Source organism: Ixodes scapularis, unplaced genomic scaffold, assembly GCF_016920785.2.
Source record: "Ixodes scapularis isolate PalLabHiFi unplaced genomic scaffold, ASM1692078v2 ptg000247l_1___fragment_3__unscaffolded, whole genome shotgun sequence".
NCBI lineage: Eukaryota > Metazoa > Arthropoda > Arachnida > Ixodida > Ixodidae > Ixodes > Ixodes scapularis.
Window position 1 is genome coordinate 1319481 of NW_024609948.1, and position 24684 is coordinate 1344164.

The window sequence follows — 24684 nt, forward strand, 5'->3', positions numbered from 1 at the left end:
ACTATACTTCATATTTTGTGGATCTGCCCGGAATTCGACACCGAACGTCGCGCTAATTTTCCTGAGTTTTTTAGATTTTGTATTCCATTTCATCCCGCTCTTTTGCTGGGAAAGCACCCTCTCATTCCTCTTGATCGAGTTTTATCATATATTACTAGTACTGGCCTTATACACCAGATCTAGTCCCAGTTGTTTTCAGGATCATCTTTTTGTAATGAGGTAACCATAGGAGTTTCATTAGTTAATTTAGTCTGGCGCAGTATGGCCTCTGTTGCTGTTGCGCCAAAAAACCCGCAGACAACAACAACAACAACTGAACCCCTTTGCCACAATTTTAACGGCAGAGTTGCATGGTCTACTTCTTGCTGTTGAACATATCGTTGAGAAGAGGCTACGTCGCTCCGTAGTATACTCAGACTCTTTAAGCTCATTGAAAGCCCTTGTTTCCCTGAATATCCCCACAAACCCGTTGGTTTCACACCTGCAGAGTAAAATAATCTGTGCAATCAAAAACAAATGTGATACTGTGTTCTGCTGGGTGCCAAGTCATGTTGGCATCCCGGGTAATGAGGAGGCAGATCAAGCTGCGCACTCTGCGGCCACACAAATTGTGCACCTTAAAGAAATTCCCCACAAGGATTATCACAAGGTGGTTAAACATTGCATACTACAGAGATGGCAGCATGAGTGGGATACTGAGATAAACAATAAGTTGCATATGGTGAAACAACTCTTGAAGGAATGGGAGAGTGCTCGGCACCGTGAACGATTCTACGAGGTGATACTCTGCCGTCTAAGGATTGGCCATACACGGCTCACGCATGGGCATCTTTTGCGGGGTGAAGATGCCCCACAGTGCGAACATTGCCATTGTCCTTTGACTATACTTCATATTTTAATTGAATGCAATGCGTATGGCCTAGAACGCCGTAACCACTTTTCAGAGCTTTACAAAGAGCATACTCCCCTACATCTGATGATTTTACTTGGCGATCAACCCCTCATACCACACTCTTGTGTTTTTAACTTTCTCAAAGCAATCGGCTTTCTACACCGACTGTGATTTTACTGTTTCGAACTCATGTCCATTCCTTTTACACTTATACATAGGTCATGTCCATTGTTTTATCCTATCATCTGCTACTAAAGCTCTTTCTTCTCCTTAACCCTCTCCCGACAATAGTTTATGTACTTGGCGCAGTATAGCCTTCGATGCTTTTGCGCCACTAAAACCCAATCAATCAATCAATAAGGAGTCGAGCGTCGCCCAAACATCAGCTCAGACTGCGGCGGAGGCGGCCAATAGACGGCGATCGGACGACGCGATACCGTCTCATCGGGATTCGGCTCCTCCTAGGGAAACGACGCCCAAAGAGAAGGAGTCGGGCGTCGCCCAAACGTCCCCTCAGACTGCGGCGGAGGCGGCCAAGAGACGACGGTCGGACGACGCGATACCGTCTCTTCGAGATTCGGCTCTTCCTAAAGAAACGACGCGCAACGAAAAAGTGTCGGACGTCGCCAAGACGCCGTATCAGACTGTTGCAGCGGAAGACGAAGGAAGCGGTTGGCTGTACGTCGTCGGTGGAGTTGCCGTCCTGGCCACAGCGGGAGTCGTGACTTACGCGGCAATGACCTATTATAGAAATAAACGCGCTAAAGGCGAAAACGTGTTTCTGTAGCTGAAATAAAAAAATGACCACCTACAATCTCTTGTTCAAACCTTTGAGAGCCATTCCCATAGGGTTTGAGGCAAGGTTGGAAAGTAGAGTCGACGACTACTTTAAAGATTTTTACTACGCGCTGTACTCTAACGCTGGTGTCGAAACTACCCGTTACAAAGACTACGGCGACACGGCCAATCGCGTGTTTGATTACATTGTGGCGAACCACGCTAACGACATTCGAACGGCGTTGTACGATCCGAAGCGAGCCATAGACTTGGTCTTTTCCTACACACTCTATCTCAAGAGCATTCAGTCCAAGGTCAATTCGCTGGCCAGCGAGAAATACAAGCCCGGGTTTCTGCGCAACGTAGTCATCCCGGCCCTCAAACACTTGATCTACAGAATGTATAAGGACCCAAACAACGTCCTGGGCGAATTCATGTACACAGTCAGGACCAGGGACGTGATAAAGCAGTACCCCGAGGCGTTGGGCGTGGAATTTGCTGGCGACGACATGCTTAGTAATTTGTACGACTTGGACGTGTACGACCTAGATGCCGTGGACAAGTACTTGTACGGCATTAGCGGCGGAATGTACTACGACGTTAAAACCAATACGTTTAAAAAGTACAACTCTGTGCTCGAGCGATACCAGTCCCAGATATGGCAGGATTCCGTTCTAAAGTTTAAGCGACTCTTCGAAGAGTGGTGCAAGAAAGTCACGCGGCACTCTTCGTGGTCTAGCCAGCATCCAGCGTTCGATCCACTGCTCCGGGCCGTTTTCGATGCCGCGGGCACGCCGCAGTGGGACGCGGCGCTCGTTCGCTGGGTCGCCGCCGAGGAAGGTCAGACTCTTCGCATTTACGCCGAGTTGAAAGCCAAGGTTGAATATGCCCAGACCTTTATCGACGAAAAGTTTTCTCCGGAACTCTTGAAAGCCGTTGGCGAAATCGCAAAGATTGACAACGTCAAGCGGTTCGTCTTTCTCTCCGCACCTACTATGTCGCCGACCGAGTTGCAGGCCATACTAGACGCGTTTGAAAAGATTTTGAAGAACTACACGGAGCACAAACATAGGGACGCGCTCGTCTGGGCGGTGACCCATCCGGCCGCGCACAAAGTCCGCGAAGAGGAAGAGACGAGGGACTTGTTTAACAAGATTAAATCTGACGAGTATTTGCAGGACGGTAGCGCCTTCATAACGTCACTATTGGCACATTACGCCAAGTTTCGGAGCCTAGAGGATCTCCTGAGAGAATTTGCTAGGGACCTCGATGCCGTTCGCAAGGACGCCGTCTTGAGAAAGCGCTCGCTGGAGAACGACGAGGAGGACATTAGGAAGGCCTTGATCGACGTCGACTGGAAGGTGCTCTACGAAAAATTTGAGCGATTGAAACCGCACCTGAACGAGTTACGACGACTACTCCTCGCTGGCGTGGGCGATAGCGGCGACGTCGATGAAAAAATGGAAAAATTGGGACCTTACTATCCTTTAATCGCGAGGCACGGCAAATGTATGTTTGACGAGGCCGACGCCGCGTCTCTGTTTGCTCACGCCACCTCCAAAGGTTTGTACGAGTGGAAAGTGCGTCTCAAGTCAAAGTTTCCCAAAGACGATTTCGATAGACTCTATCGGCTCGTACAGGAACGCCACAGAGACTACGAAAACATGAGAAAGTTTCTCGGTGACAGCGGCCTGCTTAGTGCCCCTCCGCTCGTGAAACTGCCTTCGAGCGTACCAAACCTAAAGACTTGGAACGACGCGATCCTGGCCACCATGAACGCTGCGCCCGAACTATGGATCGAAAAGATAATTAGCCAGTCGAAGTGTAACTTGCAGACGCTGCGCAAAAATGTTTCCGAACTCAAATCCCTAATGACTACGGAGCGCGAACGTAGAGATAAGATCCGCGAGTGGGGAATGAGCGGACCCATCGATAGATACCCGCAGACGCACGAAAAGGACCCAGTCGCCTTTGGCGAGTACGAGGGTTTCGACAAGGATTTGTTGGACAAAATCAAAGCCCCATACGACATTGTAGCGACGGTGGAGTTTGATCGCATTCGAAAGGCGCACGAGAATTTCGAGCGGCACTCGGAGATTGTGAGGCGAGCTCGGTCGGCGGTCGCTACACTGATAGAGGCGAACAAGGAGTACGTGAAACACGTCGCGACGTGGGGCAAGCACCGCGCTTCCTTTTTTCCGTCCACCGAGGCGTCGCGCGAAAGCGTAAACAATCTCTTTTCGACGAGATCGGCAAATGGCGAAAACTATTGGGAGCTGCATCGAGACCTCGGGGTCGCGCAAATCACCGAGCTGTTGCACGCGGCGCGAACGGCGTACTGGAAGACCAAGCAGTTTAGTCTGGAAGCTCGAGTGAGGGTCTACCTGCGCAATCTCGTCGGCACCTTGCGCTACGCTTTCTACTCAAGAAGCACTATTATCTATCGGAGATGATCATGGCGCACGCATTTACCCCAACGGAAGAGGACGACGACGGAGGTCCCGTGATCTACAAAACGACACAGGTCACTTGGGATCAACTCGTCTGGACAATGTTGATAGAAGTGTTTGGATCTAGCGAACAGGCACGCATGGTCCTGGAGTTTTTGGCACTAGGGCTCTCGACAGACAGTAACGGGAGATTGGTCATGTTTCTCCACGGCCAGTCTACGAACGGAAAGTCAATGTTTCTGGAATTGGTCAACAAGATGTTTGGAAAGGACAATCTTTTGGTTCGACACTTGCCGTCCAATTTCTTTACGTCAAAGTCGGACCAGCGCATGGACGCAACCTTCCGTTACAACGCCGAGGAGGTGCGCTTTGTGATAGAGAGCGAGATGCCGATTTTGGACATGGACGAAGGCGGTCGCCGGAAATTTAAGCAATATACCGGAGGCAATACGGTGGCCAACCGCCAACCCTACGATCGTTGCAACAACGATTTCATACTCACTTCCAAATTTCTCACGGCCTCCAACGACTTACCGTACATTCCGCTACACATGAGCGCCGAACAGAAGCGAATCATGATCGTACCGGCTCTGTCTACCTTTATCCAGGACCGGGCCCTCTTGCGGCGCAACCTAATCGGCAACATGGTCGCGGATCGCTATTGCCGACTCTTTTTTAACGTAGAGTATCCGCGCATCAAGCTCGACTGCGTCGTCAATATGAACCAACAGGCCAACACCATGTTTCCTCAAGACAATATAAATCTGCACTATAAAAAAATTTGCTTTCCGCAGTATTACCAGGATATACTGTCGGAATCCTTGATTCAGACAATCAAGCAGCCAGCGAGATTCATCCCCACACAGAGATGGCTCGTGGGCAACAGAAATTACGTTCGTCCAGACTTCAAGGAGAAGATGGGCGCCGCTCTCTGCAGGATCCTACTGGAGCACGTCGTACCGTCGATGGGTGGGCTAAAGGAATCTTCAAAGACCGTCAACAAACTAGAGACCTACGTGTCGGACAACCAATCTCTCTTTGCCAGTTACAAGAAAATCTTGTACGCTATCCTAAAGAAACTCGTCGTGCAGCGAAAGGGCTACAGGGTCCTGACGCACCACCTCCGTGTTCAGGTCCAGGAAGAGCTGTCCGTGCAACGGGAAGCGATTCGAGGTCTTTTATTTGGTCGCTATAGAAACGCAGGTTCCGAGGCCTTTGAAGAAATTGACAGCGCGGTCAAGTCGGATCGCTCGTTTTGTTACTGTCTACGCGAATGCAACTTTGACCTGACGACCGCCAAAGACGGAGTCCAGCTCAACGATTTTCAATACATCGAAGAGTTTCTGGACGACCGTGCTAAGCGATACATCTCGCCGATCGAGGGGTTGCTGTTGCGCGAAGACTTGAAAAAGTACGCGTCGAGTAACCTGTACGAGGGCCCGAGCGAACACGAAGTGGAGCGGACGAGACGGACCTGTATGTTTGATCCGGCGGTCGATCGGGACTTGGTCTACGGTTCGCGCGGATCCAACGAAAAAAACTAGAGGGGAGAAGCGTGGAGGATCTACATACATGATCCTAAAGGCCAAGAAACGAATGGTGGTTAACGTGGCACGTCGCGTTAATCTGCTGTAAATCACTCTAGGGCTGGAATCCCCTCTTCTTGCCGCGGCGGCTCGACCGGAACCTGCACTACTTCGTCGACGACAGGTTCGTCTATCGCCAAGTCGCCCCGCAGGGGGCACCTGTGAAAGCAGGTGTTTGGAGAGTGGCGTCTCCACGGACCCCGAGCCATGCGGGTTCGCCTGCCCACGTCTGGCTGTGCGTGGCTTTCCCGTGTCTGGGGAAAAGGGCATCCTGGTGGTTGAGCCGAGCCCGGGGTAGGTTTGGACCCTTCGGGGCCCCCCGGGCGAGGCAATACACCACTTCGGCCCCCGCTTCTCATAGACGGGAGTCCTGGTAAGGCCCGGCCAGGATGATACAGTCTAGTCGCCACTTCTACTATCCCCTCTCTACTTTCACCCTTGTCTTCTCCTCCTTTTCACTCTTCTCATTTCTCTTCTTTCCTTTTCAACTCCTTTGGCGGCAAGGGCTAACCTTGGGTGGCGACAGACACCTTGTCCAGAACCACTCTTGGTTATAGAGACTGGGCAGCACTAATAGCGTAACGTCTTCAGCCAAGCCATTCTTGTTATGGAGCGTTACCTATTCCCTTGTTGGGCTCGGTGGTGGGCGGTGCACCACAGTTTCCGAAAACCCTCCCCCTTCATATGGGTTCTCAAGCTAAAAAACCTTTTGATCGGGCCCCGAAAAGGGTCCGCACCGAAGCACTGCAGATAGAAAAACCAACATACACATTTTCAAAGTTCCCCAAGTTTCTTGTCATGCACTCTGAGGATGAAAAACCGCTTGGCAAGTTGTCCCCTTTCCTCATTTCAAAAGTGCTTGAAGGAGTGATTGGGAAGAATTACAATGCAAAAAAGATGGCATCTGGTGATCTCCTAGTGGAGATACACAGTAAGCAACAAAGTGATTCACTATTAGCACTAAACTGTGTGACTGATTACAAAGTCACTGTCACACCTCATAGAACACTTAACACAATTCAAGGAGTGATCTCAGAAGACGACCTGCTCGAGTGTACAGAAACCGAAGTAGTTGAGGGCCTTTCCACACAGGGGGTAATCGCTGCTCGGCGTATTACCCTTCGCCGCGATGGTGTTGAACGCAAGACGAAACACATCATCCTCACATTTGAGTCAACTACACTTCCTGAAGTTGTGAAGGCAGGATATCTCCAGTGCCGCGTCCGCCCCTATGTGCCAAACCCTCAGCGGTGTTTTAAATGCCAACGGTTTGGCCATGGGTCACGGAACTGTCGAGGAAGTGACACTTGTGCCAAGTGTTCTAGCAAGGAGCACGTTGCTGATGTGTGCGAGAATGAGCCCCACTGTGCTAACTGTAGCGGTAAGCACCCAGCGTACTCCCGATCCTGCCCATTATGGAAACAGGAAAAAGAAATCCTCACCTTGAAGGTTACTGAAAATATTTCATACGCTGATGCAAAGAAGCGTTTCGCCTTTGTATCCAAAGGCTCTTATGCCGAGGCCGTACGCAGGGGACCGGTACGGCCAATGGTTTCGACGGGAACGCAGACGTCTACGGACAGTCTGCGCCTCCCGTCGAGGTCTCCGTCCTCGGGAGCGGTGCCAGTGACACCGCTTTCGAACCGTAAGGTGGATGCTGCCTCTTCTGCATCCACCTCAGGGCAGGGGCTGACCCCCCCTGCTGCACCTGGCCCTTTGGCTCCTAAGGGCCGAGGCCTACCCCCTCGCTCCTCTGCTCCCCAGAGGAAGCCCGGTGAGACGTCGAAGCAGTTGGCCCCTAAGGGTCAACCGACGACACCACCGGAAGAGCCCATGGAAGAGTGTGGGCTCAGATCCGACGACGAGGCTATCCTCTCGGGATCGGAGTCCTCCCTCGCTGCTCCCACTACCTCTAGTGGGAAGCAGAATGACTGCGCGAAAAAGAAAAACGCTCCGCGCATAAAAATCGATTTTAAACCTTAGTAACCCGTTTTTACCCATTCTTGCAGTTTATAAGTTAAAGTTTATTTTAATTTTAGCACTGCTATGACTAAACAATTAGGTATCATGCAGTGGAACTGTCGCGGCCTTCTTCGTAATATTGATGACGTTAATTTTTTTCTCGATGAGCTTCGTCCTGTGGCACCCTGTTTGCAGGAAACCCATCTGACCGACAAACACACACAGGTCTTACGCCGGCACCAGGTTTTTAGGAAGGATCGCCTTTCTCCTAGCCCTTCTGGTGGTGTCGCAGTTGTAGTGCAGAGCGGGGTTGTGTGTGCTCAGGTTCCTCTACAAACACCACTCGAGGCAGTAGCAGTTCGCGTTCTCCTTGACCGACTCGTCACCCTGGTCTCTCTCTACCTGCCACCCAACGTTCCACTGCAGCTCCACGAGCTACAAGGACTCATAGATCAGCTGCCTAAGCCTTTTTTAATTCTAGGTGATTTTAACGCCCACCACCCACTGTGGGGTAGTGTTCGTCAGGATTCTCGTGGTGGAGTTTTAGAACGACTTTTATTATCCTCCGGGCTCTGTCTTCTGAATAAAAAGGAGCCAACGTTTTTTAGTGCTGCTCATAACACCTTTACTTCAATAGACCTTTCCATATCATCATCAGCTTTACTTCCATGCTTTTCATGGAAGGTTTTAGATAATCCATTTGGCAGCGATCATTTCCCCATAATTTTAGAAAGTTCAATACCCCTTCCTTCGCTTTCGACCCGCCTTCCAAAGTGGAAATTAGAGAAGGCTGACTGGGCTCTTTTTGGTTTAAATGCCGTACTGGATCCATCGCTTTTTCGCAGTATGTCCCCCGAGGAGGCGACGGTGTTTGTCACTGAATGTCTAATTAATGCTGCTGCATCTTCTATTCCGCAAACATCCGGCGTCCTACCCCGGAGATGCAAACCCTGGTGGAATGAGGACTGCACAGTCACTCGCAGGAAACAGAACAAGGCATGGGGTATACTTCGCCGTTATCCCACTGCTTTGAACCTGATTGAATTTAAAAAATGTAGGGCCAAGGCACGTTGGACACGGAAACAGGCAAAGAGGACATCATGGGAAAAATATATATCTTCTCTAAATAGCTTTGTCCCAGCTAAAGAAGTTTGGGATCGCCTGCGGAAAGTTCGAGGAGATTACCAATCTTTCCGAACTCCTCTGTTTTCTTCCCCCTCTGTATCGCTGAAAGATCAAGCAAATGTTCTTGGGGAGCATTTCCATCTTATTAGTAGCTCCTCTAATTTTAGCGAAAAATTCAAGAAGTTCCAGTCGACTGTTGAAAAGCAGCCCATCTCGATGTTGGAGGGTGGTTCATTTTTTTACAATAGACCATTCACAATGTGTGAACTCAAAGTCGCTCTTGGTGCAAAGAAGCAGTCTGCACCAGGGCCAGACAGGCTCCACTATGAAATGTTGAGGAAACTGTCCCCTGAATCTATGAACGGTTTGTTAACTTTCTTTAATCATCTATGGCAAGCTGCTGCCTTTCCTCGTTGCTGGAAACATGCCCACATAATCCCTTTTTTGAAACCTGGGAAAGACCCTTCCATTCCTACGAGCTATCGTCCCATCGCACTCACAAGTTGCTTAGGGAAGACTTATGAGCGGCTTGTGAATCGTCGTCTTGTCCATTTCTTGGAGGCTGAGAATTTTTTTGATGTAAACCAGTGCGGCTTTCGGGAGGGACGAGCGACCACCGATCATTTGGTTCGCCTAGAGACCGCTATACGTGAGGCATTTGTACACCGGCAGCATTGTGTCTCGGTGTTTTTTGATTTACACAAAGCATATGATACCACATGGAGGTATGGAATACTTCGTGACTTGTACAACTGTGGTGTACGGGGCCGCATGCTTCAGTGCATACAGAGCTTTCTCAGCGAAAGAACCTTTCAAGTCCGATTGGGCTCCACACTTTCAGATGTTTTTTCTCAAGAAAATGGTGTTCCTCAAGGAGGAGTGTTGAGCGTTACCCTCTTTGCTGTAAAGATTAACAGTCTAGCTAAGGTTATGCCATCATCAGTAACTTACTCTCTATATGTGGATGATGTGCAAATCTCTGTGTCTTCCTGTAACCTCTCCAGTTGTGAACGACAATTGCAGCTTACAATCAATAGAATGTGTAAGTGGGCAGACGAAAACGGCTTCAAATTTTCTCCTGAAAAAACAGTCTGTGTTCCTTTTTCATTACGCCGCGGATTGTCTCTTGATCCTTCCTTGCATCTTAATAGCATTGAGATATCAGTCCAACAAGAACACAAATTTTTGGGTGTTATTTTTGACAAGAAACTTACCTTTGTACCCCATCTGAAGAATTTGAAACGGAAATGCTTGATGTCATCAAGCATCCTAAAAGTGCTATCGCATATGTCGTGGGGTGCTGATAGGCGCTGTCTTCTACGACTGTATAACTCCTTAGTTCGATCCCGCCTCGACTATGGTGCAGTAGTATATGGGTCAGCGCGGCCATCCGCTCTTAAGATGCTTGACCCAGTACACCACCTTGGACTACGACTTTCTACAGGTGCATTTCGCACATCTCCTGTGAAGAGTTTGTATGCTGATACGCATCAAATGTCCCTTGAGAAACGGAGGCAGTACCTCAGCGTCTCTTATGCTTACAAAATATTTTCAAATCCAAAGCATCCCTCCTACAGTGCCCTTCATGCTTGCAGAAGTTCACAACTTTTCGAAAACAAGCCAAGCATTGTTAGACCATTAAGCCTCCGTTTGCAAAGTACTTGTCAATCCCTTAATATCCCCCTCCATGAGATTCCCTTGCTTAAAAACACTCATAGGGTTGCTCCATGGGATGTTCTGCCGATTTTCTGTGACTGGTCACTTGCAAAATACAGTAAGAGGGTCATTTCACCACAAATCCTCCGGCAGGAGTTCCTCTCCTTGCAACAAAAATATGCAGACTACCTGGAGTTTTATACAGATGGGTCTAAATCGTCGTCTTTTGTAGGGTGTGCTTTCTATTCCGCCTCCTACAGCAAAGCCACACAAGTTGATTCTAGGGCAAGCATTTTCACTGCAGAGCTTTATGCTATTTTACTAGCGGTCGAACATATACTCGACAATAGTATAATGAAAGCTGTAATTTTTGTCGACTCACAGAGTGCCTTATTGGCTGTGTCCTCCCTGATGCCCACAAAGAACCGCCTTGCACAATATCTACATGGTAAGATCAATAGCGCCCTGCGACGCGGTCGGGACATTAAGTTCTGCTGGGTGCCAAGCCACGTTGGGATTTTGGGCAATGAAGAGGCGGATAAATTGGCCGTGTCTGCCCAAGGCTCGTCTATAACATTCAATTGCTTACCTTACCAAGACTTGAAACCACTTCTGAGGAAATCTATTTTTCTCAAATGGCAGCTTGAATGGGATACAGAGAGCAACAACAAACTTCACATTATCAAGCCCGTTCTGGGCGTTTGGGAGAGCTCTTACAACAGGGAACGTCGTGTGGAGGTTCTTCTATGCCGTCTAAGAATGGGTCACTCCCGTGTGACACATCGGTATCTGCTTCGTGGTGAGGATGTTGCACTATGTGAACATTGTGGAGAGCTTCTGACCGTGTTGCACATTTTGTGGCATTGTTCGTCCCATCAACCACTCCGTCAATCATGTTTTATCGAACTTTTTAGGGATCATCTCCCATTTCATCCCTCTTTTTTGCTTGGTGATAAACCTTTAGTTCCATTCAGCCGTGTCTTAGACTTTTTAAAACAAACTGGATATTTATACCATTTGTAAATATGTAGCCTCAAAGTAAACTTTTGTTACAATATGCTCTAAATACATTAAGTTTGGCGCATTATGGCCCTCGTTGCTGCTGCGCCAGTAAACTCCTAATCATCATCATCATCATATCGCCAAGTCGTTCTCTTCGTCGTCTGACACTTCGACGTACTCGTCAAGGTTTTCCTCGCCTACGTAGGGCGAAATGTCGAACGTACCAGTGTCGGAGTGTTCTTCCAGCACGCTAGAGAGGTACCTTACGACATGTTCTTTCTTCACCTCGTCGTTAATGCCGATCTGATCGATGATACCCATTGCCTCGATGTAGTCGTGGTTGTCGTAATCTCCTCCTCCCTCCATATCAACATCCATATCTTCGTCATCACCCGGAGGCGCTACTCGTTGATTTGGCATAAAGCGTGAACATCGGGGGTCCCTCATGTCTCGCCAGAGCGTCTGGAAAGTCGGCAGCAAACGCTCTCCGTATATTCTTTCTAACGACTTTACAAAGTCGAGGAGAGTGTCGGAAGGAAAATAGCCATGGACGTTTCTCATCATATCTATAAATTCGAGCGCCATGTACACCGGATTCGCTACGGACATGTATGGTTTGAGATTGGGCGTCGTGTATTCGTACGTCGACTTGTCTTCGTCTATCTCGAGCTGCCGAACAAGATCCAAAAAAAGATACATGGGCACCTTGGCCAGGCCAGGATTGTTCGTGGCCGTACTCAAGAGACGTTTCAATAAATGTGGCAACGTCCAAAAGAAGGACTGCCAGAAAGCGAGCGTGTTGATTATGTGTTCGGTGTACAATATCAAGCCAAACTTTAGAAAGGCGCTAAACTGTAATTCGACGTACATTTGAGCCACGCGGAGACATAGTATTCTCTTTTTGGCCGACATGTACTCTGAGAAATTAGATATTTCAAAGGGATACTTGCCGGTATAGATTACTTCGACCGCCCTAACAAATACATCGAGGTCCGAATACTTGGTGACGCTACCTTGAAGGTACGGATTGATTCGAGTCATGTTGGCCAGCAGGTTCAGTAGAAAGACGTTGTCGCACGCGTGGGAACGCAGCACGTCGGCGATCGAGAAGAGTCGTAGGTCGGGCGCGACGTAAACGTTGTACAGGTCGCGTACGTTGCTGTTTGCCATACCCATAAACACGAGGGCGTGGCTGCCTCTGAGGAAACTATCGGAGGCCGCACGGTCTTGGGGTTTGGTAAAGTCCAGCTCGGTATTGTTGGACGCGTACACGACCGGGACCACGACTCCGTATTTCCTGCCGAGTTTCTGGGTGCTTTCCTTGAGTTGCGGTATGGAAACGTCCAAGATGTCAAAGCCCTGGAGGAGCGCGTTTAGTCTGTGTATGGCGGTGGGTAACATGACGGTCGTGCCGCTAATTTCGAAGAAGCGAAATATCTGCTGAACGCGCGTCAGGGCGTGGTCGAGAAAGTCGGGTGGTCGGTCTGGGGACACGGATTCGTGCTTTAGGTTTTCGATAAATTCGGACACGAGCTTGCGGTACTCGGCCGTCGTCTGGTCGTTTGTAGTACGTTTGTTACGCCACACGTGCTTCATGATGTTGAGGAAATTCTTTTCGATGGTAAAGTAATTTGGCAAGAGGTGGATCAGAAGGTAGACCGTCTGGACGTTGATGTATTTGCGTGGCATGGGCGTAGTCTTGGCTATGGGCTCGATGCCCACAAAGGCGCTTTCGAACGAGGACGACGAGCTCGGGTTCTGCGCTGCCTCGACGCCCTGTTTGTTTATGACGCTGCCGAAAATGGTGCGGGCCGGACGCGCGGGTTTGATTACGATGGCGTCGCTCTGCGATAGAATGTAGGGCATGAGATTGTCCATGTTTTGGATCGAACTCAACCACTTGTTGAAGACGCGCATGTGCATCTGAAATTCGAACGGTTCCCCGTATTTTCTCAGTGTGGGCACGAGCTCAAAGAGTTTGGAGAGGTATTCGTTTTCGCGCTCGTTTAGCTTGTAATCTGCCAACTCGGTAAACATGCGCTGAGCGACCGAGTGAACGAACGAAGCCCCCGAGAGCTGCAGTCGGCGCGGGGACGTGTCCACGTCAAATAGTTTGGCCAACACGCGAACGTCCTCCACGGTAACGTTCAGCTCCGTCTGTTCGTCGGCGAAATGAACACCCCTGGGTCGGTCTGCCATTTTTTTATTTAGTCTTTTTCTCTTTTTGGGCAATCTCGATGAGTTTCTTCCTCAAGGTCTCGGCCCCTCGTCGCCGCGTTGCTGTCTTCCACGGCGCCGCAGTAGACACCCTTGGAGTAGGTTACGATCTCTTGGTCGCAGATGCGATCGACGTAGTATACGATGTCTGCGTCGTCCGCACCCACGATCGAGTCTCAAGCGCCGTCAGACTCGAGAAGGCATTCACGGGAAACAGGTACTCGAGTCTGTAGTCGTTCAGAAATTCCAAATCGAGGATGCTTCGCCCCAGTCCTCCACGGTAACGTCCAGCTCCGTCTGTTCGTCGACGAAATGAAAACCCCTGGGTCGGTCTGCCATTTTTTATTAAGTATTTTTCTCCTTTTGGGCAATCTCGATGAGCTTCTTCCTCAAGGCCTTGGCCCTCGTCGCCGCGTTGGTTGCTTCCACGGCGCCGCAGTAGATACCCTTGGAGTAGGTTACGGTCTCTTGGTCGCAGATGCGATCGACGTAGTATACGATGTCTGCGTCGTCCACACCCACGATCGAGTCGCAAGCGCCGTCAGACTCGAGGAGGCATTGAGACAGGATCTGTTCTCGCTTGAAGGCGATTCGATTCAACAACGCGTCGTCTATCGTTTCCATCGCGTCGCAGCTACCCAGATCTATACCTGGGTCCAGGCCCTCGTCGTTTGTGCCGGCATCCTTCAGGGCCTTGTAATATTCGTAACCGGCCGCCACGGAAGCGGCGTGAGTTGTAAATATAGACTTGCAGCGATCGTCAATGTCGGTTCGGAACCCCACGGGAAACAGGTACTCGAGTCTGTATTCGTTCAAAAAATCCAAATCGAGGATGTTTCGCCCCAGCTTTATGCGGTCAGGAAACGCGTCGTAGAGTGCGTCCAGAGTCTCGGCCGGATTCAGGACGGTCGGGTACCAGTCCATGGGCTCGTTCGAGTATATCCTACGGACGTCGTACTTGTTGTCCCTACACGCTTCCAAAAGGTCGAGCAAAGGTAGGAGGGGTAGGTATCCGACGTCGGATCCATCGACGCTCACCACGCGAAGTAGTTTGGCGTACATGACTGGTTTGTTGTGAAAGAGCGCCAGCCAAAAGATGGAAGGATAACACTCGTAACGGTTGTACGCCAAGATGCTCGTAAAATTTGTCTCCAAGTAGGCGCACCCGATGACCAGGCAAAAGTATCTCTTGTACAGCGACACGGTTTTGGGGCTGGCCCACGAATAGAGCCCGCTCTCTATCACTTCTGCCGCTCGTGCAAATACCTGCATATCCGTGTAGTTACCGTACAGCTTGAGTCTGGTGAGTTCCTGCAGGGCTTGTAGGCACCAGAGACTGTCAGCGCTACCCGATTTAATCACATCGGATGAACGATACAGGCGCAATCCGGGACTGACGTAGTAGTTCCAAACTTCGTTGTGTCGCAGGTTTTGGTCCCCGAGCACTAGTTTGATTATCGAGTACACCACGTATGCCCTGGTGCATGTCTCCGCGGCCAGTTCTCGGTCGGTGGCGAAGGAGGCCTTGAACAGGACGTTGTAGTTTCGAGCCGCTCGAACGACGTTTCGCAAGAACGGATCGTCGTCGTTCACGTCTCGCAAATCGTGCCACCGGAGTAGCGCGTTCACCGCCTGCAAGGTTTGGTGAAGGGGCACATCCTTGGTGACCTGAGGAGTTACTTTGCAAAGGGTCATGTCCAGTACGTGTGGGTGGCGTTCGCTTATGATCCCTTTCAATAGGAGCAGGGCGGTTGGCGACACCCAGCGGGGTAGGGAGAGAGACGGGCTTCCGTCGTTTCGTTCTCTGTTTGGAGAGTCGACGACCTCCACGCCGAGACGGACGTAGTTGACTATGTCTCGCCCTTCGCTATAGCAATCCGTCGGGTTCTCGCATTCTGGCGGCTGCCTAGTAGGAGGTCCCGACACTAGCTTGCAAGTCACGAGCCTGTCCGGTCTTCTTCGACTCTAACGGGCGAATGCAGCGTTGGGTTGGTCGTCGTCGTCCTCGTCGTGTAGGCTCCACACGCGTTCGCTATACTTTGCGTTGGGGTACCGCTTATAATCGTGCATAAATGAGGCGAGCGGATCGATCCACTGGAAGAAGACGGCCAATACGTTTCTGGGGTCGTGGCGAGACGGAAGTTTGAGTTTGTGGATGAAGGGAAGGTAGACGAGATTATAGAGAAACTTTACGTCGTCCGTACCCCCTCCGTCCCTGTAAGAGGTGAGGCGTCTCGTAACAGAATCGACTATTGCTTCGTACAAGTCCTTACCTGTCTTTAGACGTCGTTCGTCTATGTTTAGTCTGTTTGCCAGGATCTTTGCATCCGCGACGGTTAGATACGGTGCCGACATGTTTTTATTTTAAACACACCAGCCATTTGGAGGGATCCAAAAACTTTATTATTTTCAAATGTAGCGCACGCCAACGTCCAAATTCTGTGGGATCTTGGCAAAGACGTATTCGAGTTCCATGTGCGGCAAGAGGATTTCTTGTCGCAGGTCTTCCGGCGCAAATTGCATGTACGATAGCAGATGACCGGCAAAGTCCCTCGCTCTGATTTCGTTGGGCCCGTTAAAGTTGACGACGTCCTTGAGTGCGTTGGCGTACTTGACGAACGCGTAGATCGGGGCAAATATTTTGGGGTACTCGCTCGACACGCCGGGAAGTTTGCCGTAGCAAAAATGGACGCGGCCGTCCTTTGATTTGTTGTCGGCGAGCACGCCGGCCATCTGCATGTTGCAGTCCAAGACCAGTCGGAAAAGGAAAGTGACAATTTCGTAGCGTTCATCTTGCTTCGCCTTGTTTCGACCGTGGTGCAGAACAAAATCTAGATACTCGGGTCGCTTTTCGAAAACCGAATGTAGCACGTACAGGTTGGTCTGTAGGGCCTTTAACCGTCTACACTGCACGTAGTCTCTAAACTTTACCAGGTAGTATGCTTCCAAAAAGGCTAGGCAGAGATAGCGTTTCTCCAGAGATATCACGTCGACCGGGTGGTACTTGCTGCCAAACGGGTAGCGGCCCGTGGCCACCGCCTCCTCGGCCCTCGAAATGATGTGTTTGTCCTTGTAGCCAGCCTCGATTCTTGCGTCGCTTGGCACCAACATCAGCAGGCGTTCTAAAGCGTGCAGGCAAAAGGTGGACGTGGCCGCGTGCGTCGTCAACACAGAAGTGAGCGTGTCCACCTTGCACTTGTCTGTCACGTACAGCTTGTACAGGTCGTGCGGTCTCAGCGAATCGCCTGAGGCACCCATGAGCATCTTAATTAGGTAAAATCGTAGCATGTTGCAAGTGTTCTTCTCGAGAATCTGCTTGTCGGTCGCCAGTGAGGCCTGAAAAACGACGTTACGCTTGCGCGCCGTTATGTTTATGCGCTTCAGAAAGGTTTGCGAGTCGTTAGAATCGAACAGGTCAAAGGCTTGCAACAGTCCGTTAATGTTGTGTATGGCCTGTCGCATGTTGATTTGGGACTCGCGCGAAGATTCAATTTTTTTCGAAACTATGCAACACGCCAGGTCCAGATTGAGTGGCTTGTTGTAAGTCAGGATCTCGCCAATCAGTAATAGACTCTGGACGCTCAGGTGCTTGACGTACGTCGGGTAAATGGGCGTGACCGTCATCGAAGTGTTGGGTTCTTTGAGGGCGTTCGTGTTTAGGGCATTTTTCTTTGACTTGGCCGCCGTTGCCACGTCCACAACGTCCAGCTCCATCGGGCAATCGGTCTTGTAGGCCACGGACACGTCGGGGACGCGCCGCACTTTATCCAACCACCCCATAAAGTACTGGAGCAGAACCTTAAAATCGGTCGTCTTGGGTGGCGACGACGTCGGCAGGACTTCTTCCAGCACCTCGGTCATGTAACCCAGGGCCCTGTCCACTCTGCAATTCTCCTGAATCTCGGAAAACATGCGAGACACCACCAAATGCACAAACTGCGCGCCCGTCATGGCCTTGTCCGCGCTCAGCGCAATTCCGAATCGATCGGCGGCGGCTCGCACCTCGGTGTTACGCGCGCGCGGATAGTCGTACGTGCTGAGGTTGACGACGGTGTTTTCGTGTTCCATGATCACGCCGCTAACGGCGTCCACGTGCGTAAACTTGTTTGTGACGTACTCGTTGGCATTTTCACCCAGTCTGATGTGGACCGGGTCTTTCTCTAGCAGCGGATCCATATTTTATTTATAACCTTTTTTATGACCTCGGTCGTTATCCGAAGCTCCGCCTCACGCGCCATAAATATATTGAGGGGAGTCGCGCTCCGGCGTATGCCGCATAAAGGTGTATCTCTACGCCGTGGACTACGAGTACGTGTACGACAAGTTTAGCGGCAACTCGAAAATGGCGATCTATTGCAAAAGAAAGGGTCGCGACGGTCTGTACGTGTCGTGCGTGGTGTACGTGCTATGGTCCAGCTACCTTTACGTTTCCGTCAAGGAATGCGCCATTTATAAGTACGAACGATGGGGCGGAAACGAGGACGACAACGAGTCGGACGCCGACTATGTCAGGCGTGATGTCGTGGATGGGCGACTGCAGCGACAGAAGCTCGAAATGTCGTCGGCTTCCAACGTGCGGTGCGAGGTGGTCGAGAAGCTCAACGGCTATGGATTCCGCGAGGCTGAAGACGTCTACCTCAAGGTGTACATCTCGGACCCCAAACTCATGCGGGCGTTTCTCCACGGCATGCCGGCCGGATCCACCTTTGGCGGCCAAGTGGATTCCATCATCCAGCTAATAGTGGACCTCGAGGTTACGCCCTGGCTCTACGTAGCGGACGACAAGATACGAAGCCTGCAGCGGAACGGCACCTGTTTTTCGCGAAGAATCGAGGAGTTTGATGTCGTGGACTGTAGGGATCTGAAGCCGGTCGTCGAAGAGTTTGAGTTTGATTTCGACGCGGCCGACAAGACACGTGCGTCGCACTGGGACTTTGGTAACCGCCTCGTGGATTGCCGAACGCACTGCCGATTTCTGCACTCGGACACCTGCAATCTGGAAGAGTTTGCCGCTGAGCTGAAGAAGCAGCACGTCAACGTTACCCGGTCTTTGGCGGGGCCTTCGCGTTACTATCTCCGCGTCTGTCACGAAAAGGTGAACACCGACTTTAAGCTAAAGTGGGATGACGACTACGTGCGGTTCGAGAAGGGACCGACGAAGGCCGTGACGATAGTGGACAGGGCCACGAACGAGGCACACTGCACCTTCGACGATTGGCTGTGGCGGTGTGGACGGACGGCGACTGGGATCGCCATCTCGAGAAAGTTTGAGTGTAGGGAAAAGTTTAGCTACCGCAAACCACTCGACATACCGCCCGTGGTCACAATGTGCTTTGACATAGAGTGCATAAGCGACGACGAAGGGAACTTTCCCATCGCTAAGCTGGGGGATTCCATAATTCAGATTGCCTGCGTCACCGTACACGACATGCTCCGCACAAAATTGACCGACTATTCGAAAGCCGACTGCATACAAAAGACCGTGTTTACGGTGGGCTACTGCTCGCCCATCCCCGGCGTCAGAGTCGTGAGCTGCATCGACGAGAAGGAGCTGCTGAGGGCATTCAACTCGCACTTTGTCGAGATGGACCCGGACATTGTCACCGGCTACAACATAATCAACTTTGACTTTCCCTACGTGTTGCAGCGAATGGACATGCTCAAGGTGACCCAGACTATGAGCAGACGCAAGTGGTGTCGGTGGACCCACTACCACAAGTACGCCAGTCGTCGCATCGAGTATTTCAAGCCGCCGTCGCCGGACAACGTGGCCAGTCCGGAATGGCGCAAGTGCGTGCGCGACAACCAGGCCAAGTCGTGGAACACGGAGATAGTCTTGACCACGCCGTCGCGGGTCGTCATCGACATGTACAAGATTATTCAGGAGGGGCAGTTTCGCTTGCGGCGGGAGACGCTGGACGCAGTCTCTTCGCACTTTCTCGGCGGTGAGACCAAGGAAAACGTAAAGTACAAGGACATGTTTCGGCTCTTTCACGGCGGACCCGACGATAGGAAAAAAATTGCGAGTTACTGCGTCCAGGACTGCATGCTGCCCCTCAAGCTGATGACCAAGCTCACGACGCTCGCCTCGACGCTGCAGTTTGCCAAGGTCAACATGATACCGATGCGCTACGTGCACGGAAAGGGGCAGCAGATCAGGGCCTTTTCTCTGATTTTGCACGAGGCGAAGGCGCGCAACATGATCTTTCCCTCCTTTGTGCCGCCCGTCGGTATGGACAGTTTCCAGGGGGCCACCGTCGTGGAGCCGTACAGGGGCTTTTACCAGAGCCCGGTGCTGACCTTGGACTTTGCGTCTCTTTACCCCTCGATACCCTTAGCAGAAAGAGGCCGTACTTCGAACGTAGTTGAAATATATTTAGTACGAATATTCATTTTGTATTTATTCTGTATTATTTTGGCCGCATTCGAAATACGCGCGTAATGTATTCAAAATACATTATAAATATGAATCAAAAAATATTTTAGGTATACCAAAAATATTATCCCTTCACACTCAAGATGCCATTTGTGCATTAAAAACCGGTTACACAATTTTTTTTTATTTTCGATTTTGTCAGCAAATAGTGTTTCTGTGGTATTTGAAGGCACTACTAGATACATCTCACAAAGGTACATTAGAAACGAACACAAACACAAACACCATGACGCACTGAACAGCCCATTCACAGTCCCGTTGACTGCTCTAGAGCCTTATATAGCCTACATATTGAAGGTAATCATTTTTTCGGTGACCACCTCTGCGTTTATTAAGGTTCCAAGTATTCGATCTTCTCCTCGGGAGTCTGTCAAAGGGGAAACAGTGTTTTGATGTTCGTGGACGATATCTCTTAGTAAAAGGCATTGGTACAACTAATAACAATTCGGCGCAGTCCTTAAAACAATATCCACACAAACGGCTCATAAAATACATGTTATTGCTTCTCTGCGTAGCACCACTCAGGACGAAGCAAATCAAGGCAGTATCTTCACATTAAAATACTGTAAACTACTTTATTTTCGTGAGGACCTAATTCTCGCAAAGTTCGCGAATCGCCTACAATTCCGAAAAATAGGTCCCGTGAACAATTCCGGCAAAATGCAAAAATATTAAAATCTATATTGCGATCCCAGCGCGTCGCGAAAATTAGAATTTGCGAATTATTCCAAAACTCCAACTTTGACCTAAATCGCGAAATATTGAGCCCGCGAAAAATAAATATCTTACAGTAGTTGTTTTGCATTTCCATTTTAGTAGTTGACTATTTAATATGGTAGTTAATATCACTATATTAAAGTCACTATTCACATCACGTACAATGGTGAGTATACACGTTCAGTGAACTAACATTGTGCTAACAAAACCACTCCAAACGTATCTGGTCACAGCACCTGCTGAAGCTTTCCAGCATCAGCAAATATTGTAGTTGTAGTCCCCGAACCCCGTTTGTGATTGGTGTGCAAGGAACAGATCAGATGTGTCCTTGATAGAAAAAAGGAAACAATAACATAAACTGTGCTGATTTATCAGTGCGATGCTCCGTAATTCAGTTGACAAACTAATCAAATGTTGTATTTAGGCGCTTCAGTGTACTCCATATCTACTTGAAGGGAACCTCTAGAAGGGGAGCTTTCCAATATTTCGGTAGTTTAAGTCAAACTACCAAAGTATTGAAGTCAAAAGGTACTTCGAGTATAACACAACAGTATTTACGATTTTCAGGTATTTTAAGAGTATTCTGCACGTATTTTTGATTGCTTCGTTTTTTTAGAGTTGGAGGATATTTTGCATGAATTAAATAAATATTTCGAGAAATATACGTGAAAGGTATTTTGTGCCTATTAATTTAGTATTTACATATTTCAAAACGCATGAAGGGAACTTCAAATGTAGTTTAAGTAAAGGTATTTTAAAATGATTTTTAGAAGTATATTTTAGTACAAGTAAAAAAAAAAAAAAAGGTTATATTTTCGGTCTATTTTTCGTGTACTTAAAATTATGAACTCTATTTCAAATACACTCGAATTAGAATGTGGTATATTTCAAACGTATTAGTTTTCGCTAAGGGTAATCATTGCGTAAAATCTCTGCTTCACGACGCTCAAGACCAACGTCGGAGAAAACGTCGGCGAGATGGTCTATCACCGGAACGCGAGGCTGGTGTGTGACAAAGTGTCGGACGAAGAGCCTCGGAGGCAGGCCACGATAGGGGCGGTTTTCTCTCGTGGCATCAAGCCTGAGCTCAAGAAGAAGCATAATGTCAAGCGATTGCAGAGGGGGCAGACCACTTTGGATAAGTTTGTATCCAAATCTCGCAAGACGTCCGTACCCGCCGCTATCGCGCGAGCATCCGCCTCGCACAAAGAGGAGGTGGAGTTTGCCAACGGCGAGATCCTAACCCCGTCCGGCGATCGCTTCGTCGACCCGAGCGTGAGACTGGGCGTCATCCCGAAGGTGATTGTTCGACTCCTAAACGCTAGACGCGAGGTCCGCGCGGAGATGAAGAAGGAGACTGACCCTTTCGTCAACATGCTGCTCAACAACCAGCAACTGGCCATAAAGTGCACCGCCAACTCGATGTACGGCTTCACCGGTGCGCTCGAGAAGGGAGTGCTATCTTGCGTGCAAGTGTCGCGCAGCGTCACGGCCTTTGGCAGGAGACTCATCGGGAGGACCAAGGCGTACGTCGGCGAGTATCAGGAGCGCGTCGACGACGGCGAGTTTGCCGAGGAGTACGTCGAGGTCCCTCCGCCGCGCAACCTTTCCGTAATATACGGCGACACCGATTCCGTGATGATCAAGACGCCAGACGGAACCAGCATCGAGACTGCTCTCGTGTGGGGCGAGAAAACTTGCGAGTGGATCAACGGACATTACCGGCGTCCGATAGAGTTGGAGTTTGAAAAGATTTATTGCCCATACATTCTATTTACGAAAAAGCGCTACGCCGGTAGGATGTTTGTCGACGCCAACACTCCTCCCAAGGTCGACTGTAAGGGCCTGGAGAACGTGCGGAGAGATACCTGTCCCTACGTGTCGGAAGTCGTCTCCGAGACCATTTCTCTTTGAAGGTGTTTGCGTGAGCAAACGAAATGTCCTCCAGAGGCTCGTACATTCTGTCGCGGGCAATTTGTACGATGTTGCGATACACCGAGTTGCCGTACGCCTTTACGGCACGGTACATTTCGTTAAACGGGTTGTCGTCCGAATGTGTGAGCTGGACGAGCTTTTCGGCGAGGTTATTGTTGGTCAACAGGTCGCTCAACTTGTTTATGTGTATCATTTGGTCGCCGAGTTTCTCGTCTCCGACGTTCATGAAGTCGAACGCCCTGGGGTCGCCTTTAGCCTTGTACCAAAAATAGAGAAAACGACGTGGCGTCGTTTTTGAAAACGACGTGGCGTCGTTTTCAAACAGGGCGTCTATCTTGCGCAGGTAGTACAGGGCGTTGGTCGAGTCCGAGTTTTGGTAGATGATGTACTTGGGGATGATACCCACTCCCTGCGCTCCGAAGCCGTAGTGCCTGATTTCGCCTTCGCGATTCTCGAGTGGGGTGGTTTTAGGTCTGTACAGGTAGTCCATGTAGGCGTGCGGTGTGTCGTCCGTCACAGACAAAAAGACCACGGACCTCGTGTCGTCGCTCTGAGAGCCCGGAATGACCGAATCTGCTCCTACGGAGACGCTGTTAAACGAAAGGTCCATCGGCTCGATCCTATCGGAAGCGTCTTTCATGATTTCCCGAGCCAGGCTCATGGTATTGTCCATGTGCTGAAGGTAGTGCGCCAGGATCAACTGCCGGACGTGCAGCAAGTTGCCTTTGCTCTTGGCGTCGGCTGCCGACTCGTCTTCCTGCTTGATGTTTTCAATGTCCTTGATGCGCTTCTTGATCGCTTTGAGCTCTTTCTCGTAAATGTTGCGGTTGAAGATGTCTTGCTCCGCTTCGGCCGTGGAAATGTTGTCTATCACGCCGGTCATCTTCTTCCTGAGTCGCATTAGGTATTCGTTGTACATCTTGTTAAAGTAGTCGTCGTCCAGTCTGCTCACGAGGTTGTTTATCGACACGGATGGCGGGGGCGGCTCCGTCTTTTTTTGAGGCTCTGTCGCCAAAAAGAGCTTGTGCTTGTGCTGCAATTGCAGGTCCGCGTTCTGAGCGCGATATAGAACCTGGGTGAGTTGGTCCATGTAGGTTCGCGTGTAAGAATCGAGACCGTAGGCACGGGCCTCCTGCTCGGCCTTCTGGAGCTTAGCGGCGAGCCTATTGCGCTGCTCGTCGTGCATCGCGTTTATCTCGTCCGAGTGACGGGTAAAGTCGTCCACGTACATCGGACGCGCGTTACCACCCTTTGTCTGGTCGCGACAGGGCGGGCAGCCGGCGCCGTGGTGAAGGCGTAGTCTGGCGCCTACAGTCGCAGCGACTTCCACAGATAATACAGGGCAATGTCGACGATCAGCAACGAGTGATACATTTGACGATATATATTGTCTATATCATTCTTTTTGTCGCGATATACACTCCTGGCTATGATGAGACGGTTTAGCCGCATGCGGTAGAGTGCCGAACGAAACCTGAGTGCCTCGTATTTTAGGTAGCGGTTGCTCACGATGAGGTAGTTTACGCGTCGCTTGCCGATCGAGTTTGCCTTGCCCTCGTACACTTCGTAAACCGTGTTCTTTAGAGCGTCGAGCTCTTTGACCAGCTCGATCGCGGGAATGTCGATCGGCACGAGGTGCATAGAGGAAACGGCGTACTTAATGTACATTCCCATCATCTCGTCTCGGATCTTGAGGTTGATGCGCGGATCAACGTCGTTCAGATAGGATAGATGCTCCGACGAAAGGCTGTACTCGTCCATGGTATCGGGAAACATCTTCTTGGGTGAAGAATTTGCAATATTCGTCACCAATTTCATGTTTATTTTTCCGTTAATCAATAAGTCCTGAGTGTAGCTTGTGTTATCTAAATCGTGCACCTGAAGAAATTTGTGAATAGTCTGGATCGCGACGTTGATGCACGTGGCCAT

General features: G+C 50.1%; 1 pseudogene; it reads left to right on the plus strand.

Annotated features, from left to right (window-relative positions):
• The first annotated feature begins 17864 nt into the window (after positions 1-17864).
• LOC121833993 lies at positions 17865-22734 on the plus strand (annotated as a pseudogene).
• Positions 22735-24684: the final 1950 nt, after the last annotated feature.